Source organism: Microtus ochrogaster, chromosome 18 (assembly GCF_000317375.1).
Source record: "Microtus ochrogaster isolate Prairie Vole_2 chromosome 18, MicOch1.0, whole genome shotgun sequence".
Taxonomy (NCBI): Eukaryota; Metazoa; Chordata; class Mammalia; order Rodentia; family Cricetidae; genus Microtus; species Microtus ochrogaster.
Window position 1 is genome coordinate 24,889,482 of NC_022020.1, and position 14,684 is coordinate 24,904,165.

General features: G+C 44.0%; 1 non-coding gene across 1 annotated transcript in view; it reads left to right on the forward strand.

The window, feature by feature from the left end:
* The window catches only part of LOC101990142, a 54,442-nt gene that overhangs the window by 5,772 nt on the left and 33,986 nt on the right, over positions 1 to 14,684 (forward strand). The window contains exon 2 of the transcript XR_003377734.1: positions 11,881 to 12,098. This is a non-coding gene — a transcript (uncharacterized LOC101990142). The remainder of the gene's footprint in view (positions 1 to 11,880; positions 12,099 to 14,684) is intronic.

The window sequence follows — 14,684 nt, forward strand, 5'->3', positions numbered from 1 at the left end:
TGGGGCTAAAGTTTTCAGGTGAAGAAGAGAAACCTCAGATCTTTCTCACGCTTCATGTTCCATATGTGTGATTTTTGTCCTATCTCCATGCCTTCCTTGCTGTTTTTTAAAACACTTCTCATTTTGAAATTTCGTGTATGTATGGGTGTTTTGCCTGCATGTATACTTTTGTGCCACATGCATGCATGATGCCGTGAAGTTCAGAGGAAGGCATTGAATCCCCTGGAACAGGAGCTGCCTTGTGGGTGCTGGGAGTCGAGCCTGGGCCCTTTGGAAGAGCAGCCAGTGCTCTTAGCCACCAAGCCACCTCTCCAGTCCAACTCTTACACTCTCTTTATTGGGGCAGCGGGTTTTGAGACAGGGTTTCTCTGTGTATCCCTAGCTGTCCTAACTGCTCTTTGTAGACCAGGCTGGCCTCCAACTCATAGAGATCCACCTGCTTCTACCTCTTGAGTGCTGGGATTAAAGGCTTGTGCCACCACTGCCCTGCTTTCAACTCTTATACCCTTTAATTGGCTTAATTAGTGCAGCTGTCGGTAACTAGCTCTCATTTCGTCTTCTTAAAACTTCAGATTTTTATCCCAGAACTCACCTGGTGGGGAAAAAGGAGAAAAACTGATGCCCACAAGTTACCCTCTGACTTCCAGATGTGTACCATATTGTACATGTGTGCTGGAGTGCACACACACACACACACACACACACACACACACACACAATAAATGTAATGATTTTTTTTAACTTGAAATCTTATTTACAAGGGAAACTATCATTGCCTTTAAGTTGAAAAGTACTGTACCTGCTGCCACAAATAGAAGGTGAATATTATAAGCTAAAATAGAGTTGTTTGTATATGTTCTCTAAATCATAGTGCATACATGAGTCACCCATGGTGAGTTTTCCAGGTGGCAGTAGGTGGATGGTAGAGCTGGTTTATGTAGGTGGGCTTTCAGAGAAGTCTCCCTAAACCTTGTCCTAAAGCTTGTATGACAGTCTGATACTAAGGAAGCCACAAAATGAAGAACCTAGTTGCTGAGAATAGGTAACTGCATATGGTAACACACACCTACAGACCTACCATTCAGGAAGCTGAGCTAAAAAGGATTGCAAGCTCCAGGCAAGACTGTCTTCCAGAAAAGACAAGTATAATATAGAAACCTCTGTCTTTGTTTGTTTTTCTTGTCCCCCCCCCGCCCCCCGCTGCCATTTTGACGCGGTTTGCCGTCAGGAGGCCTAAGAGGTGGTGACGGTGTGCTCTGTGTTAACTCAGGCCGGAAGCTCAGGCCTGGCTTTGGCTGATGCCGTAGTGTGGTGTTGTCCTTTCTGTGCAGGTGTGCCCCCGCGAAACTCAGGTTTTCCCCGGTGGCGAGGGCAGTCCTGTTAGTTTCTAGGCTCTTTGAGTCCTTCATCTTTTTGCATGTGGAGCGCTCTTTGTAGGTGTCAGCAGTGACGGAACGTTGTCGTGTAGCATTTGTTTCTTCTGGTCTTTGTTACCCATGCCGCTCATACCCTAGACCAGAAGAGGTTGGGGCTGTGCTGTTGGGGTGGTGTGATCTCTGGGAGCCTCACGTGGTCGGTATCCATGGCACTGCAGGTGTGAACTGAAATTTACTATTGTCTGTCATGGGTTACCTGCCGTGTTGACAGAGCTGCGGCTCTCTCTGAGGGCTAGAAAAAGAGCTTTCATGGTGGAGCAGAGAGGGCCGTTTGGGTATTCATCAGGAGCTCAGTTAAATTGCCAGCACATTAAGCTGTAGGAGCCTTTTACTAAGCCATCAAGATGTCAACTTTTCCACAAAGCCTACTCTAATGCTCTGGGAGGCCGTGGAACCTGCCTTTCAGGGGCTGTGCTGGTGGGGGACCTGACCTGGGAAGTGGCTTTCTCAGGCTCCTTGGGAGGGATGGCCCTGTCCCTTTCTAGTGTGTCCTCTCAACTTGGCAGGGGGCAGGGTTCTTCCTCTCTCCTGCTTTCTATGCACTAACCCCGTTCATTTCCCTAACTCCTCTCTGTGTTAGTAGCTTTCTTCCCCCTCCCTTCCCTTCTGTTCACTGCTGCCCCCTCTTTTGATCCTTTCTCTTGCTGGGCCTCATTTTCTCTCTGTTTCCACTTTGAGGGTTGCCTTGTTTGAAGTCCCAGAGTTCCGGTGCTGTCCTGTGACTGGCTGTTTTTTGCAAGAGCAGCCAGCCATAGGCTTTTGGCTAACTGCCTAACTGCATTGGTGGGTTGCTGACCAGAGCTGAACCGCTTGGCTGAGTGAGGCTCCAAGTAGGGCCTAGTATGAAGCGGGTGTGGATTTGCCTGCTGTTCTTAGACTGTCAGGCCAGGGGCTGTGCTGCGCCCCCAGAGACTCCTTCTGGCAAAAGGGAGTCCTGCATTCAGACAACCTATGGTTCTTGCCGAGGACCAAACACAATGAAGGCTGAAACAGGCTGGTGGCCTGGAAACCTGCTAGGTGCTTACAGTTATGGGTGCTGCCTTGGAGCCAGGTGTTCCCGCATGGTCAGTGGAACAAATTCTATTTTCCTTGTACTTGGAAGTATCTAGAAGCAGCCTTTCCTTCTCAATAAATTAAGACATAAGTTAATTTTTTCCCTAAAATCCATGTGACTTTTAGTCAGGGATAATCAGTAGGCATTGTGAACTTTTATTGCTAAATATGCCATATGGGCTAGGCGTATTTAATCCCAAATGCTGGGATTAAAGGTGTGTGCCTGGCAGAACCTAATTTTTTATTTATTTACTTTTGATTGATTGGTTAAGAGAAGATCTTATTGCTGGCTGGTCAGAATCTACTATTTAGACCAGGCTAGCTGGCCTCAAACTCAGAGATCTGCTCACCTCTGCCTTCCAAATTCTGGGATTTTAATGCCTGACTTAAAACTTTATTTTTAAATCCAAATAGCTAAGTGAATGCGCTATATTGCAAATTTCTGCTTTGCTTTGTTGCTGTTATTTAATCACGTCGGTCATGTAATTCTGTCTCATTGTTTTGAAGGCTCTCAGCGGTATTCTATAGTTTGGGAGTACTTGGGTTTATTTTACCTTCTCATAATGATGGACTTTTAGAATACTATGTACCCTGTGTATGTGTTATGTTGCTGTTATGAATATATAAAAATGTATATATATATATATAAAATTTTAAATTTTTAGCATACTGCCGTAGTATGTTATCTGTAAGACGAACCCCCTAAAAGTAGGTCTGCCAGTTCAATAGATAAAATGTTCATTTATTTATTTGGGATATAATTTTAAATATGACCCAGGCACAGTGAGAAACAGTTGTAATCCAGTACTTGGGAGGCTGAGACAGGAGGAACTCAATTACGACCAGCCTGGGCAACATAGGGAGATGTCAGGAAGGAAGGAATGTTAGGAGAGCAGGGTCCTTCAGTAAACACTGCTTCTGAGTGGAATTGCATCTGAGTTCACTTTCCTCAACTAGCTGCCCATCCACTGTTGCGGCCTGACTTTCCCACTGAGGGCTCTTCTGCTTGTACCTCATCTTCAGAGACATCGTAGAGCCCTGAGGTGTGGCTCCGGGACCTTCTAACTTGAGTTTGTCTAATCTGAGTAGCTGGACCACTTAATGAGACCTTTGCAATTAGAAATCTCGCAGATTTTCCTTCCTGGAAATAATAGACTAATAGAGAAGTTGCTAAAGCCTAAGCTAGTGTTAGAACTCTTCTCTGCTGCCAGCTCTGGTCCTGATGCTAAAGCCTAAGCTAGTGTTAGAACTCTTCTCTGCTGTCCGGCTCGGGTCCTGATGCTCAATAGAGGTGAATAAAATTCTAAGATTCTTTTTTTTTTTTTCGAGACAGGGTTTCGCATCTTCTTAGCCAAAGATGTCCTGGAACTCACTCTATAGATCAGGTTGGCCTCGAACTCACAGAGATCCACCTGCCTCTGCCTCCTGAGTGCTGGGATTAAAGGCGTGCACCACCACGCCTGGCCCTAAGATTCTTTCTGAAAACAGTAAAGGGTAATTATAAAAAGGGAGGCATATAAAAGAGCATCCTAAGTCTGTCCCTAGCACAGCAGTGTCCTTAGCACAGTGGTGTCCTTAGCACAGCAGTGCTTACCTTCAGCCTCATTCTGTACAACAGGCTCTCGCCATAGTGATCCCCATCCAGCTCTGAAATGTACTTCGTTTTTTCTTTGGTATTTCCCAGATTGTTGCCTCTGACTAATGTGTGAAGTTGGAGTAGTTCTCAGTAGGATCATCACTTCTGCTTAGAAACTGACTTGTCTACTCTTGCACACAGTCCCCTCTTAGAGGTTGGTCTGTGATTGCTGCTGCTGCTGCTGTCGCTGTCTGTCTCTGTAGTCAGAACAGGAACTGAGTCTTGTCCACACTGTCTCAATAGTGCGGGAACCTCGAGTGGAGTTACAGCTGATGTTCCGGAAGTTTTCATGGGCTGAATAAAATGGCAGATGTGAGTTAGCATACCCAAGTTATAGTGACGTGGAGTATTTTAGTGAAAGCTGTAAGTCAGGGAGATAGATGGCTGCGCAAAACTAGTCATTCTAGAGCTTTTTTTTTTTTTTCAAAGCTCAACAAATCCTACACATAAAATTATAATGTAGATTCAAAAAAAAGTTGAAGGGCCTAGAATATAAAACAATCTGTTTACAAATATCTTGTTAAAAGGGCAGCTGAAAGACATGGAGGCCTTTAGGTTAAGATCATGTCTTCATATCTTTTCAACTTTAAAGACAATTATACAAGTTGCCGGAAGGATTCTTAGACTAGAAGTATCCTGACTTCAGGCTTCAATAAGATCAAAGGTGGGAAAGTGTGAATGTCACACACAAAAAATCTTATTTATCCCTGTGTTTTTACCTAGCCAAATCTTCCTAGTTACCACAAAAAGTCACAGCTACAAAAGCCAAAGCAGAGAGATAGCAGTGGACAGACACAGGATAATAGTTAATAAGGGGAAGATTGGAAATAGGAAGGAAAATTGACTCATCAGAAGAGGCCAAGTCTTAAGAGGCAAAATGGTCATTAAAAAGAGCAAGCAGCATAAATATCTCAGAAAGCATGAAGAAAACTTGATTTCCTCAGCTTACTAACAGTGGCTGCCACATGAAGTATAATTTTTAAAAATCACCTGTGATTTCAGCATCTAAGTCAACAATGGTAGATTTTTTTTCCTTATAGCTATGTATTTATCTGTTTGCTTTACAATGTAGAATATGAAAACTTGACTGTTCAACTCGGTGGATTTGTATGTTTTTATGAGAACATGACTCAGCTCAAGATCAGATCATTTCTGCCATTCTGGAGGTCTGTCTGTCTCGAGTGTCCTGAAGTCTTGGTGGCTCTTGCTCCTCAGATGAATGAACTGATCAGTGGTGGTGCTTGAACAACATCCGGCTGACGGTGCTCACTTGTCTCTGAGAGTCACCGGGTTGCCACAGTGATGGTTCTTTGATTTATTATTTCTGGGTGGCCGTTGTTTGCCCTATATAAACGTACCATAGTTTAAACTGCTGTGCCACAGATTGTTTCCAGTGTGGAGCAATTATAATTCACAGCTACTCTGGGGTATGTGTCTTGTGATGGCCTTCGAGCTTCTTCCCTTCAGCATATAGAAACATGCTGAACACATGGGCCACCAGCTGCACTGCATACACCAAAAAGTGGTCCCTTTAAACTGCTTAGTGGTGATACAGCAGGAGTTGTAGTTTGTTAAAAGACTCTGTAGTTTGCACAGCAAGTAAATCACCAATGACATAGCTCCACGGAATCCTCAGAATGAATACTGTAGTTAAAGCAGGACTCTGTAGCCATTCTGATTCCTCAGAAGCATCCCTGTAGTTAAGGGAGGTTATCAGGGAAGAGAATTGCTGAGTCAGAAGAGAAACTGAACATATGACATGCTTTTTCCTAAAAGTGTGATGCTCTAGCTTTTATTTATAGTTCTGTGACGTGTTGAGTTATTTTTGTATATAAAGCTAGGAATCACCCCTCCCCCCACAGCCATTAATCTAGATTATTTTATTGGGAACACAGTCTTTTCCTTTCTGAATTGCAGAGGTGCCTTTCTGTCAAATTAAGTCACTGTACTGTGAATTTGTGTTAGGACTTGACATTCTATTAATTTTTTTTTTAAAGTTTAATTTAGGGGATAGCAAGATGGCACAGCAGTTACAGGCACCTACCACCAAGCCTGCTGACCCGAGTTCATCCCTGGGACCCACATGGTAAAAGGAGAGACCGACTCCCACAAGTCATCCTTCGTCTTCACGACTGGTGTCACGGTACACTCATGCTCACAACACACACACACACACACACACACATAATAAAATTGGATAAGTACAATAAAAATTGAATTGAATTTGGTGTATGAGAGAGAGAGAGAGAGAGAGAGAGAGAGAGAGAGAGAGAGAGAGAGAGGAGAGAGGGAGACATGTCGCGTTCCTCAGGTTTGCATGGCACCTTGTTTACAATTGTGCTCTCTCCAGCCCAGGATTATTCTGTTGTATTACATTGATCTTTTTGTTAGTTTTTATTTTAGCAAAATGTGGAATTGTGCAGACTACATAGCTTTCAAGTTTTTTCTTCATGTGTGTGTGTGTGTGTACATAGGTAGGCCAGAGGTTAATGTCTTTTTCTAGTCTTCTTTGTTTATTTCATGTTATTTTTTTGAGACAGGGTCTCTCTGTGTAAGCCCTTGCTGTCTTAGAACTCACTTTGTAGACCAAACTGGCCTTGAATTTACAGAGATCCGCCTGCCTCTGCCTCCTGAGTGCTGGGATTAAAGGTGTGCGCCACCACTGCACAGTTTTACTTTTTAACTTGGACAGTTTTGTGTATACACACACACACACATATTGAGTAGAGTTTTTTTCCCCCCACATCCTGTTAACCTGTCTCAAAGTCTCCTCTTGTCCATTTTCATCTTATTTTTTAGACAGAGTTTCTCTCAACCTGGAACTTGTCATTTTGGCTAGACTAGCAGGCCAGGAAACTCCAGGGATCCCTTTGCTCTTCCCCAGCACTGGGATTATACATCAATGGCTGCTGTGCTCCGCTTTTTATGTGGCTTCTCGGATTGAACTCAGGTCTTTATATATTCCTGGTAAACTCTTTGCCAGCTGAGACATCTCCCCAACTCCTAAACTCTGCCGCACAGAATTCAGTTGTATTTCAAGAGCATAGAGCTAAGGGTGTAGATTAATGGTTGAGTGCTTGCCTAGCATGTGTGAGGCTCTGGGTTGAATCTTCAGCACTAGACCCCTACGTATATACACAGAAATGAAAACAGAGCCCACTAATAGATAAACTAATGAGATGGATGTGCCGGAGTATCTTTTTTCTTCTATAGGTGTGTGGATTATGATTTCTTTCCCCTGCTTTATGTAGTACCCATGTGGAGGTCAGAGGACAATTTGTGAAAGACAGTGCTTTTTTCCCAAGGATTGAACTTGGGTTATCAGACCTGGAAGAAAGCTCTTTCACCTGCCAAGCCATTCTGCCGACCCCTTTTTGGTCTTTTTGTTTGTTTTTGTTTTGCTTTTGGTTTTCAAGACAGGGTTTCTCTGTGCACCTTTGGAGCCTGTCCTGGTACTCACTCTGTAGACCAGGCTGGCCTCGAACTCACAGAGGCTTGCCTGCTTCTGCCTCCCGAGTGCTGGGACTAAAGGCAGCACCACCACCACCTGGCCCTTTCTGGTCTTTATGTTGAAGGCCTCACCCTCCAGTGTCTGATAATCTTTGTCCATTCATTAATATATAAAGCAGTAAATAGAAGTTCTCTGTGCATAGCCTTACCATAGTTGACTGGAGAAGTCATTTCTTTGTTGTCCTCTTTTGTATTGGTGTTGGATTTGTTTTGTTTTTGAAACAAGGTTTTTCTGTGTAGCCCTGTCCTGGAACTCACTCTGTAGACCAGATTGGCCATGAACTTAGAGATCTGCCTGTCTCTGTCTCCTGAGTGCTGGGATTAAAGGCGTGTGTCACCACTGCCTGGCTGGTATCTAATTTTTTACCACTGTTCAGTTTTTCTGAAGGAAATGTATTCACCATACTGCCCATAGGAGCAGTGCTGGCAGCTACCAGGTAGACTGTAACAATGGCATTTTTCAAAACTATCATATTTTTATTTCTTGGCCTTGATGAGTCCTTACAGTGTCTCTGTGAACCACTTTCCCAAGCAGCTATTGCCCATCTCGTCATACCGCAGAATGACGGTGATCTTGAGGCTGTGTTGTATGCGTCCTGAATGAGATGGGGAGAACAGTGGGCAGTCTAGTCCATTCCCGGATCCTGCTGTGGCACCCTTTCAGCTCTTCCCTTTGAAGCTCCCGTTTGTCTTTAATGCTTCATACTGTGTACATTCATCTTTAGTAATGCTCTACTTTTAGCAAGGCTCATGTTTTACCAAATTTATGAGGGAAACCAGTTAGGTAACAAAGTCCAGTGTCTCAGATTCAAAATTAGTACTTTGCTAATGAATGCAGCATGGTTTGTAATTCATGTGTCTGTGTTAGGGGATCTTGGTCAGGTCAGCTTGTTTCTTTAGTGGCTGGACAATAATAGGTTTGCCCCAAGTGAAGTCCTGCTTTTCAAATCCTAGCTCTAGACCCCTGATTCAGTTTAGATTCTCTCTCTCTGGCTTTTGCTGTTCTTTCATTGTGAGTGGGTTTTTATTGTTTGTTCATGTTTGCTTAGAAGAAACTTAACATAGAACTAACTATCTCTGTTCCTGTAAGATGGCTGCCTGGGGAACGCAGGCTCATGTGGGAGGAAGTCATGGTTGTGGGAGCTGTGTGGCTTTCTGTGCGTGTCTCCAAGAACAGATGATTTTGTTTCCTCTTTAGACTTGTTGTTGCTTGAACAAAGGGAGAAAGGCATACACTAAAAGGAGCCGTGATTGAGGGGCAAGGGCACATTCATTTGGAATAGTGTTTTGATGGTCTCAGGGAGAGAAGCGCACAGGACAGCGAGGAGAGAAAACAGACAAATGGGTTGAGAGTAGTCAGGAAGTGTGGCGGCAGCAGGCTCCGAGTGTGGCAGTTCTGCACGCTTTGTTGTTTCTTCTACACTGCCCATTGTTCTCAGAATCATGTCTTTGGGGAAGGATAGCCTTTGGCTTTGCCTGGGATGAAAATGGTAATTACAGCGTAGGCTTGCTGGATGGATCAGCTTAAAACACAGTTTTAATGGAGTAGGTCATATATAATGAATTTCAGGCAGAGTAGTTGCATTGACTATGTTCTACTTTGATGACTTAAATAATGGGAACCAGGCAGTGGTGGCACACATCTTTAATCCCCGCACTCTGGAGGCAGAGGTAAGCAGATCTCTGTGAGTTTAAGGCCAGCCTGGTCTACAGAGTGAGTTCCAGGACAGCCAAGGTTACATGGAGAAACCCTATCTCTAAAAACCAAAATAACTAACTAGCTAGCTAGCTAACTAGCTAACTAACTAACTAACTAACTAACTAAATAATAAAGACATGGGCATATGAGAGTTAATGAGATTGATTTCTAGGTTAATTGGCCTTCCTGATAGAAGAAACAAACTGCACAAGCGCTCAGTGTTCCCTATGTCTACGTTCGGGTAGTACTTGTCAGATTAGTCACTGTGGGCAAAGGCTTCCTAGCGTAGGATGGGATGTCGTGTTGGCATATAACAGAGGTCAGAGAACGGGAAAAATCATCGATGGTTTTCACTGTTTGTTCTTGAGGGGTGTGTGTGTGTGTGCGTGCATTCGTGTGTGCACACACAAACACACTTGCCATGATGCGTGTGTGGAGGACATTCTCTGTTGTTTGTGGCTGTGTACAACAGGATTACAGACATTTAATGTGCTGTTGAGCCTGACTTTATGTGGGTTCTGGAGATTGCAACTCAGGTCTCACACTTGAGTAAAGCAGCAAGTCCTTCACTCGCTGAGCCATCCCCGCAGCCCCACTAGTTGTTTTTTGAGTCCCTATCAGACCCTGGAAAAGTAAGACTTTAAAGTGGGAGGCATAATGCAGATGATTCCCTTATAACACTGATTCCATACAAACACTGATTTATAATTTCCTTCAAGGGCCTCTCCCTCTCCCCGTCCTTCCTCCGCTAGGTTTATGCCTTTACTCTAGCAGTCATTTTGTCTTCCAACCCTTTGCCAAGAGAAGAATTTGAGCCACACTGATATATACTTCCCACTATAGCCCACCTCCTAGTGTGTGTTTAGTTACACATCGTCGCTTGTTACTTAATGAGCTAATCACTGGTTCCCAGGACTAGAGAAACCCTATACAGACAGTGTAGGGAGGCTGGACTTTAGTCTTTAATTTATGATCTGTTGTACAGTCGTCTGGAATTCCACCTTCTTTCTGATTTGCTTGTGTGAAATGCCCACTGTGTCTTAAGGCTGACACAATTGCTGATTGGCTGGCAGTAATTTTGCCAGTCATAGTTTTCATAGACTTTGTGTGTCTGTATTAGTGGCCAGGGGAGCTTGGGTAAGCATGCTAGAGCTTTCTACTGACTGCACCACTGCAGACTGGTCACTCCAGTCCCAATGACCAGGAAATGACTTTTACCATCCGCTCAGTTCCGGGTTCCTTGAATCATTTGTATGAAAACGGGAGATGCCGACCATGATTGGCTTGGCCGTGGAGGTTCCACCTAGAGCTGGGACAAGATGAGCTTTTCTTGAAGCGCATGAGCTATAGGAAGAACTGATGGCATCTAACTGGGAATCTGGTAACTATTTGGAAGGAAGAATATGGAAGTTAAATAGATAACCAGAAAAATGTGCTACTTTAATCCAGAACCCCTAGTGAACCTATGACTACTCTGGCCATCAGGAAATCACTTAATATTGATCCCATATTCTGGAGAAGAATTAATAATGAGATGACTAAGTTGTGATTATTTGACTCTTTCCTACTATTTAATTGGGGTTAGAAGATACTCAAATAGGTGAAAAGTTAAATATTAGTCTAGGAGATGCTTAACAGTCAGGCAGTCCGGTATCGCAGATCTCATGCCATTTTGTGACTCATGTGGAGTATGGCCTGTTCCCCAGTTATGATTTGTTTGCTTTTAATCTGGAAGTCTCTGTGCCAGGCACTGTGGAGATTGTAGCGATGATGGAAGCAATATGTTGGCCCTCAGAGCTTCAAGTCCAGTCAAGAGAATATTTAATAGGCTCGGGGGCTAGGAAGTGTAGCCTCCCTCATAGAAACAAACCACTGCGGGCAGGAACTTGTGAACACAAGTGAGGATTCCTGGTGAGTCTTTCAGAGAATCCCGAGAGTGTGGAAGCCTGGGGGAAATTTTTTCTTGGTGTACTCCATGGGTAGCTCACTGCTTAGAGCAGTGGGTCTGGAAAGAACCATATTATCCCAGAACCCAAAGCAGGGATGTGTCTGGTCACTGCTGGCAGTGCCAGCTCTTAGTACTTAGTACTACTGTAGCCTAACCTTGTTTATTGGAGGGTTTTCTAGTGGAGCAGCATCTACTATTCTGGTTGATGGTGCTGTTAGATTTTTCTACTCTCTTAAAGCTGTCCACCACATTCGTGGACATTTCAGGGAATTTAAAAACAAAAGATCTGGTTATCATCCAACACATTTATTTAAGAGACCACAGGTACCAGGCAGGGACATGGTGGTGACCCCAAACTGACTTGATTGATCCATTGTCACAGCCGACTGTAGAACAGAAAGGAAGACAAAGGGGAAACACGCAGCTATGCAAGAGAATAGCCTTGTGGTTGTGGTGAGAATGAACCCAGATGGACACGGCCAGAGGTGTTCCAGTCTTTGAGACACCTTTAAGGCATTTGGTAAATGATCTCATCAGCTGGAAAATGTTTCCTAATGATTTTCATATGCAAATAATTTTTATTTCCTTTGTCTCTTAGGTGCATTGCTAGGTTCCTGATGAATCCAGAGAACCCTCCACCATATCCGGGCCCTGGCCCAACGGCCCCATACCCACCTTATCCACAACAGCCGATGGGGCCTATGGGAGCCCCACCTCCTCAGGGGTACCCCTACCCACCTCCTCAGGGATACCCCTATCAAGGATATCCGCAGTACGGCTGGCAGGGTGGACCTCAGGAGCCTCCTAAGACCACAGGTGGGTGTCTGTGACTGTGGGAATGTGCATGTCTTCAGTGCCACACCACCAGAGAGTGCTGGCAAAGAAGAAATTCTGACCTTTGTGGTTTCTGATTGATGTTTGGTGCTGATGCTCAGAGTGAGAAACTCGAGGCCCCAGACAGTTCTACCTTTCTCCTTTGTGCCCCTTGGACCCTCTGTGTGGATGACTTCTGGGCTACTTGCTCTCTAGGGCCTACCTCCCATTCAGTGATTCTCAGCCTTCCTAATGTTGAGACCCTTTAATACAGTTCCTTATGCCATAAAATCATCTCATTTCTACTTCATCACTGTGATTTTGCTACTGATGAGTCATAACGTAAATATCTGATAATGCAGGGTGTGAGACCCCAAAGGGGTTGAGAACCACTGTCCTACAGCGCTGATAGGGAAAATACCAACTGGTATCTCTCTCTCTTGCAGTTGTGTTTTGTTTTGTTTTAACTTCTTGGGGTTATTTTATCTGTTAGCTTGTTGGCCCTCAAGTCATCCTGCTTGCTGGAGTTTGTTTTCCTAAGTCTTGCTGCTGGAGTTGGTTTTCCTAAGTCTGTTTAGTCTACGACTTGAGAGTGCAGTTGTTCTGAGTCCTTCGTGTATGCGAGAACAGTGCGACTCAAGGCAGTTCACTTATTGACAGTGAGGACAGAAAGTGAGAGCAAATGCTTAAAAAAAAAAAAAAGAATAATTTGATATTCCTGACAGTCAAGCATGTAATCACACTTCACAAAAGCTGTCGGTCAGTGCAGGGTTAGAAATAAAACATGGTGAGAAGCATTGTGCTGCATACATGTCTCATGGCTATTTATAAGCCTCCGGTCTGTGGAATAGCTGCTTTCATAGCTGTTTCAGCTTTTAAAAATAATTAATTTTACCAACTGCTTGGTTTATGCCAAATGGTTTCCCAAAAGCTTTATGTCCATCAGCATTTAATCCTTGCAGTAATTCCAGGAGCAAAACTAGGGCCTTGTGTATGTTAGACAAGTGCTCTGCCCCGAGAGAGACCTCCTGCCCGGCACGCTTTAGGGTTAATCCAGATACGCACTCTCCAAGGTGTCCGGTCAGGGGTTTGCACTTTACTGGGCTATGGAAATGAATTAGCCTAGGGTCCGGCTTGTCTGGTAGCCTCTGCCCAGTGCTTGTCCGGCATCTCATCCTTCACCCAGGGCACTCGTGGTCATCTGTGCCATTTCCAGGCCTACCCTCTAGTGTGCATTTCATGATTTTAGAATTTAGAATATTCAGTTTGTCTAGAGCAAGCATGTCCTAGGTTTGGTGAACTTCATGCAGAAAATGCCGATTTGATTCTCTTTTGTTCATTTAATTAGTATTGATGTCAGCCATTTTGAGAAAAGAAAGCTTCTTTATTCCTAAGATTAAAGGACTCTTAGTTTAGTGTTAGCAATCATAATTCACAAATGCAGCTGGAAGCTATTTAACATCCTTCCCCGCGACTGTGAATCATTAACTACCTGCATTCTTTGTGTGCCCAAACAAAGCAGGTACTGCCCCAGCTGGTCAGCTTTTCTCAGGTGGGGCCCTGGTCTGTGACTCGCACTCTGGGGGGGCGTTCATTACAGAGGGAACCTTTGGGGAAGTGGTTCACTCCTCATTCTTGGCCTTGTGTCTGAGATCTCCAGTCAGATCATATGCTGTCCTATTAAAGTATCTGAGCTTCACATGGAAATTTAAGCCTTTCGTCTCCAGTTAGAAGATTTTAGGTTTATCTCCTGCAGCTCTTCCTACTGAAGTTCAAGTGTGTACTCAGTTCCTTCTGTTAATAGCTGCACAGGTGGAAATGGTTCCTCCTTCAAAGGAAGGAGGCCATTCTTAATCGACTTCTGGTAATTATTAAGGGCTTAATATGCATGCGATTCGTGGGTGGCCAAGTAGCTAACCTAAGAACTTTCTTTGGTCATCTGTTTATGATACATAGTTCATTTTTCAGGCTTGTAGTAAAGGGTCTGCAGGATGGCTCCATGGGCAAAGGAGCTTGCTGCCAACCTGACAGCTTGTTTGATACCCAGAACCCACGCCTGCATGCTGTCCGTTTATCTTCATATACTTGAGCTGTGGCGTGTGCACACACAAATAAATAATAAAGAGATTTTTAGTAAGAAATTGTGACCCAAACTAAAAACAAACAAACAAAACAAAACCTTTTATCTGTCTCAGAAGCCCAACCTTTGGAAATCACATAAATGGAAGTACCTGTGGGAATAAGGCTTCCCAAAGGGCATGCCTGCAACTTGTGTTTAGGATCTCTCACGACTTTTCCTAACTATAACAAGTATTTCTTGTGCATTGTGCTCACTGTCAACCTCGTGTAGTGTTGACAACAAACCTGTAACATCAGCCTCACGCTGCAGAGGTAGAGTCTTGAGGCTTATCGAGATAATATTTTAACTATTTATTAATGACAGTACACCCCAAAGTTCACTGACTTAAAACAGTGGTTATACTATTATTTTGTGTGTTGGCAGGCAGGGAGATTCTTTTTTTTTTTTTTTTTTTCGAGACAGGGTTTCTCCGGTTTTGGAGCCTGTCCTGGAACTAGCTCTTGTAGACC